The sequence below is a fragment of the Artibeus jamaicensis genome, unplaced genomic scaffold (assembly GCF_021234435.1).
Source record: "Artibeus jamaicensis isolate MK-2021 breed Jamaican fruit bat unplaced genomic scaffold, CSHL_Jam_final contig_867, whole genome shotgun sequence".
NCBI lineage: Eukaryota > Metazoa > Chordata > Mammalia > Chiroptera > Phyllostomidae > Artibeus > Artibeus jamaicensis.
Window position 1 is genome coordinate 9,929,001 of NW_026521995.1, and position 5,790 is coordinate 9,934,790.

General features: G+C 48.8%; 1 long non-coding RNA gene across 1 annotated transcript; it reads right to left on the bottom strand.

Annotated features, from left to right (window-relative positions):
* Positions 1-2,388: 2,388 nt before the first annotated feature.
* On the bottom strand, positions 2,389-4,305 carry LOC128628612 (uncharacterized). Its single transcript, XR_008393052.1, has 3 exons — positions 4,134-4,305; positions 3,012-3,196; positions 2,389-2,469 (listed from the first exon to the last, which is right to left on the bottom strand). It is a non-coding gene; the product is annotated as an uncharacterized LOC128628612 (long non-coding RNA).
* Between the last annotated feature and the right edge of the window lie 1,485 nt (positions 4,306-5,790).

The window sequence follows — 5,790 nt, forward strand, 5'->3', positions numbered from 1 at the left end:
TTTACCTTTAATGACCTCCTTAATGGTCCTGTCTTTAGACACAGGGGGTTAAGACTTCATCACGTGCGTTTTGAGGGAACATAAGCCAGTCCATGACAGGTATAAAGCGGCAACAATCTAGAATGTACTCTCAAACAGGCACGCAGTTTCCTGAACTCTCACACCGACATGGCACAAGCTGCAGACGCTGCCGCCCCCACGGAGATGGGTGTGCACGTGTGCTGGCAACGGCATGCCAAGACGGAGCCACCTGGGACCATGGAAGCGGCTCAGAGACACAGGGCTGAGGTGACAGGTGGTGGAGACACATGGTAGGAGGTCCAGAGACTCCGGCATTGGGCAGGACATCTTTGCCCTCTTCGCCCTAAACCCTGAACAATAGTGGGGTTGAGGAGGTGGGCCAATGAGGAAGAATTCTGAGGCCCTCACAGAGCAGGGACAAGGAGGATCAGAGATGAGCCATTCCCATCCTTTGGTGTGTCCCTTCCTTCTCCCAAGGACTCTGCTGGTCTTGAATAGATGACTAAAACCCTGAGGGAGGAGTTGCTTCCTCACCAGCCTCAGGTCTGGGACCCACCAAACCCACGTGGGCGCCCCCTCCTCCCTGAGGGCACCCAGGGTTTTTCCTGAAGCCCTCCCAGGGTGGTAGGGCTGACTGGACACCAGTGTCCCAGGCGGGTCTCCGAGGAGAAACCAGTGAGAGGCCCTGTGAGGTGCTGCCTGGTGCTACTGTCGAAGACATTCTCCTGGACACACCCTGGGGGGCTGCAGCCTTTGCAAATGGAAAAGAGAACCTTGCTCCTCCCTAGTGGGTTGGCAGCATCTGGCCCAGACTGTCTGCCCACATAGAGACCTCCTAGAATGTATGGCATCTCTTTGAGCCTTCATCCTTGACCCATACAGGGGGCTATGGTGAGATCCTTTCTTCCCCTTTGCAGCCCCCTGAGTTCTGGTGGCTCTGGCACTTCTACTGCACTCAAGGACATACACAATGTTTGCTGCGTCTGTGGCATGCTGGAGCTCAGACATTTCTGAGGGGGGACAAAGCCCAGGCTAGACCTGCTACATAGCCAGTGGCCGTCTCCCAACAGCTCCTCCTGGGATGCAGAGGGCCAGACACTGCCCAGCTTCCTGAGACCTTCCAAGGTCTGGTCATCTCCTAACTTCTCCTCTGTTAAATGGTTCCTCTGGCTGGGAGCAGAAGGAGGAGCCAGAGAGATTCGATGCATGGGAAGAATTCCAAGTGCAGTTGTTGGCTTCGAAGATGAAGGAGCTAAGCGAGAGGACTGTCCTCCAGCTGTAAGCACCTGGCTTCTGCAGACACCCTGAGTGAGCTCCAAGGGGGACTCTTCCCAGAGGTTCTGGGGAAGAGCCCAGCCTGACGGCCCCTTGATTTCAGCTGTGAGCCCTGAGCAGAGGCTCAGTTGAGCCCACCAGTCTCTGACCTATAGAACTGTGAGCTGATAAATGGCTCTTGTTTTAAGCCACAAAGTCAATAGTAATTTGTTATGCAGTGATAGAAAATAAATGTGGGGACAAAAGTAACAGTGCCTGACACTGCAAAAGCACTTTGTAAATACATTTCATGTAATTTTTCTCTCTCTTTTTGCTGCTACATGTTTTATAGATATACTGTGGCTGACGCAGTGCTCCCCAAACACTCAACATGCTGTCTACTTTTCCCAGCCTTCCTTGCTGTGAAATTGAGGCCAGATCACTAATTTTGGCCAATGGACTACAAGGGGAAGTGGTATGTGCCATTTCTGAGCTGAGGTGATTATAAACTGGGTGGTTCACCCACCTGTCTCTTCCCTGGCTGGAGAACACTCATTCTGGACGGTGCCGCCGCGAGAGCCTGAGCCCCGTCCACCGGGCCCGTGTGGGGCCACGTGACCCACCAACCCGCACCTCCCCTGACACAGGTCCACCGCCCCCACGCTGGTCTCAGCCCGACAGGCACACGTGCGTTCACCCTTGGGGCCTGATATGAAAGTGTACAAAACAAAGCAGAGAATTCTTTGTTTTTTAGTTCCTTTAATATTATCTTCTCTAGTGTAGTTAGGTAATTTGTTATAAGTCACTAGTTACTGACAAAGAAGGGAAGGCTGGTCAGAAAAAAAACATTTGGAAGCATTGCCAAGATAAACATCAAATAAAACCACCACTAAACCAAGTCATTGGGGAAATAGTAAATTTATAATGTCCTTATAGATATTTATCTACATCCCTGAATTTCTTCCAAAAAGTTAGGCTCACTTCTAGGAAATACAGCATTTCTGGCCTATCAGTGAGTGACGGCAGACCCTTGGCCTTGGTGTTCGCTGCCCCGGCTACGTGCTGCTTATAGGCGCTCCCGGAGGGTTTCCTCGGAGGTCCCCGTCTCCACTCCTCTCCCGGGCTATTCTGAGCACCACACTGACAGTGAGCTTCTAGGAGGTCAACCAGGTCAACTCGCTTCCTGCTTAAAAGCTGTGGGAAAAGTCCAAACTCCTGTCCACGACATATACAAGGATTTGTGCATGATCTTGCTGTGCTCACTCTCCCACCTTATCTCAGGCTGCAGTTCACATTTGCTGCCTTTCTACGGTGGCCTTTTCCTGTTCCTCACACAGACCTCAGAATGCAAGTGTCATCCCCTCTGCCTGGAGTCCTTGCGCCTCCCTCTCACGTGGCTGGTTCTGCCTAACTCTCCTCTAGGCACTTACCACGGCACCACTCCTTGGTTTAAATGGAACCGCATGTAAGAGCTCTTCCCTCACTATCCTGTATCTACCTCTGGCTGAGCCCCACATCCTCTATCTTAACCTGAACCTATTTCTAGACACTTGCACAATTTTGAATCACTTTTGTTGTTTATGTGTTTTTTTTCTTTTCTCACTGCAATGTAAGCCCCGTGCAAGTTTCAGAATCTTGAAGGATCTGAGATTTTACTCTCCATACAAGTTAATATGCTGGCCTGCTGTGGTTTAGAGCAGGGGTCCCCAACCTCTGGGCTGTAGACTAGTACTGACCTGGCTCTGTTAGGAACTGGGCCACACAGCAGGAGGTGAGCTTGAATGTAATGCACTTGAATCATCCTGAAACCATCCTCTCCACGCCAGTCCATGGAAAAATTGTCTTCCACAAAACCAGTTCCTGATGCCAAAAAGGTTGGGGACCTCTGGTTTAGGGGATTCTGGCAGATGACATGAGACTTCTGGGTCAGAGACAAAGGACTTTTACAGCATGGGAAGTGGCATGAGCTTCAGGCTTGTGCACCAGTTCCCCTTGCTCCCCAAGTCCAGATGGAGACGTCCAGATGTGTGCTGTACATGCAGGGTGTGGGCACTGCAGCTGAGCAACCCTGTGCTTCAGGAACCCCAGTTGTTTCTAATGAGATGCAAGAGACCCTGACCTTGGCCTTGGAGGGAGTCATCTGTATTACACTTTAAACAAACTACCGTTTTCTCTGGAAGGAGATACTATTTCCTTCTTCCAGGCTAATGGCTAAATAAGCGTCCTCAAAAAGACAGTGCGTGTGCTGGCAAGAGGTACAGAAATGTGAGAGACCATGGAGAACTGTCTCCTGATGGAGGTGTTCTTCAGAATCCCCCCCAAAAAATTGGTCAAGAAATCAAGAAACTATAATCTTATAAGAATTAAAGCTTAACCACCAACACATGGACATTAGCGGTTTGAAGCAATCCACCGATACTAAATTGGAAACAAGAGCAGGACACGTGGAGAATCAAAAGTCAGGGTCAAGCCCTCAGTGATGTGGCTCAGTCGGTTGTGCATTGTCCTGCAAAGTGAAAGGTCGCCAGTTCGATTCTCAGTCAGGGGACACGCTTGGGTTGCGGGTTTGGTTCCCGGCTGGGACATGTGTGAGAGGCAACCGATTGATGTTTCTCTCCCTCTCTTTCTCCCTTCCTCCCTCCTTCTCTAAAAATAAATACATAAATTCTTTTTTAAAAAGTTAGGGTCAATATTGCTGGAAACTAGACAGATCAAGTGGGAAAGCAACGGTGGCAATCTAAGTAGTCAGTCTTGTTTGTAGCTATGACCATGGGAAAAGGGAGTTTGTGGCTTTCTCTTCATGCATTACTTCTTGAAAATTAGAAAAATGAATAACTTTACATGCATAATGTACCTACCATAAACCTTACACGGAATTCCACAATTTGCGTAAGTTTGCTCGACAGACAAACAGTACAGGCGTCTCACACATGTCTACCTGTCTCCAGTTAATGCTTGTTCCTCCAGGAAGTTACCCTTCATCTCTGAGTCGGGGTTGGGTGTCCCGTTAGTCCTGACCAGTAGTGTTTATCATATTGTTTGGATGGTTGTTTTGCCGGTGACCCCCAGGAGAACCTCGCCTCCTGGTTTTCATCCACGTATGTGGTCTCTCCCACATTGCCTGTGGGTCTGGTCTTGTGACTTGCTTGGACTGTGGGACATGAGTCAGAGTGACACAAGTAAATAGTTGACAGGACTTGCACAATGGGGCGTGCCCTCCTGGAACACTCCCTCTTGAAAGCCAGCCACCAAACTCTCGAAAAGCCCGGGTAGGGCTCCTGGCCGATGAGAGGTGAGTGGCGTGCTGGACCACCCAGCCCCTGCCATCGCCCGGCCGACTGCAGCCCCCTGGCTACAGAACTGGGAGGCGGAGCCCCGGGCTGGGGCCAGTCTGCCACAAAATTGTGAGAAGTAAAAGTCATTGTTTTTTGTTTTTGTTTTTGCTTTTTTTAAGACACTGACTTTTAGGATGGTTTACAGCAATAAATAACCAAAACATACTCTATTGTAATTACCTGTTACTTTTCTCCTTGTCAATCAGTTAAAATTCTAGGAAGACAAGTCCGGGTCTGCCTTGCTCTAAGTAGGGTTTCGATCAGCGCTCTTTGGGTGAGTCCTTGGGTCCCTCAGGTTAGGTCAACAGCACCATCAGCTTTCATTAAACAGGGGTAATTAAGCCATTTGATTCTACACACACACAAGTCATCATAAAAGGAAAGGTAGCAATCCATGACTTCCTGTGTCTCCTGCTGAAATCGAAATACCCCATCAAGTAAAAAAATATATATATATATATATTACTTTAAAGAAATTGCTACTTCTCTGGGCTTTCTTGTTGTTCTTGGGAAGCCAGTTTGGGTGGAACCCCCAACTGGCTACTCTTCTTAGAAATGTGCTTGAAAACCCCCTCCACCTCTAGTTATCCAGAAAGCCTGCGGGGAGGGGAATGTGGCGGTAAGGGGAAGAGCGGTTCTCACGGAACCCACGCAAATATTTCTGTAATCGAGTCTGCCCCGGATTCCGCAGCCCAGTGATGAGGCCGTCACTGCTTGTCCTGAACGCTGTGATGGTGTTTTCACTGTTATAAGCCTTTCTTATTCAACTCAAGTTTTTTTTTTTAGTTTTAGTTTTTTTTCACAACTCTGTTTCTAGGGCAAATTTTATTTATTTATCATCATTTTTATATTTTAATTACACATGACATACAGTATTACATTAGTCCCAGGTGTACAAACACCCCCATCCCAGTGACCAGATGTCGTACAGCTTAGGAAGTGATCACCCTGATAAATGTAGCGCCCATCCGACACCACACGTAGTTATTAAAGTATTACTGGCTATATTCCGTCTGGTGGACTTTACATCCCATGACTGTGCCGCAGCTGCCAACTTCTGCTTCTGAATCCCATCCCCTCTTTCCCTCAGACCCCTCCTCGCTGCCGCCCGCCAAATGGTCCTCGGTATGAGTCTGTTTCTGCTCTGCCTGTTCATTTATTTTGTTGTTTGAAATTCCAG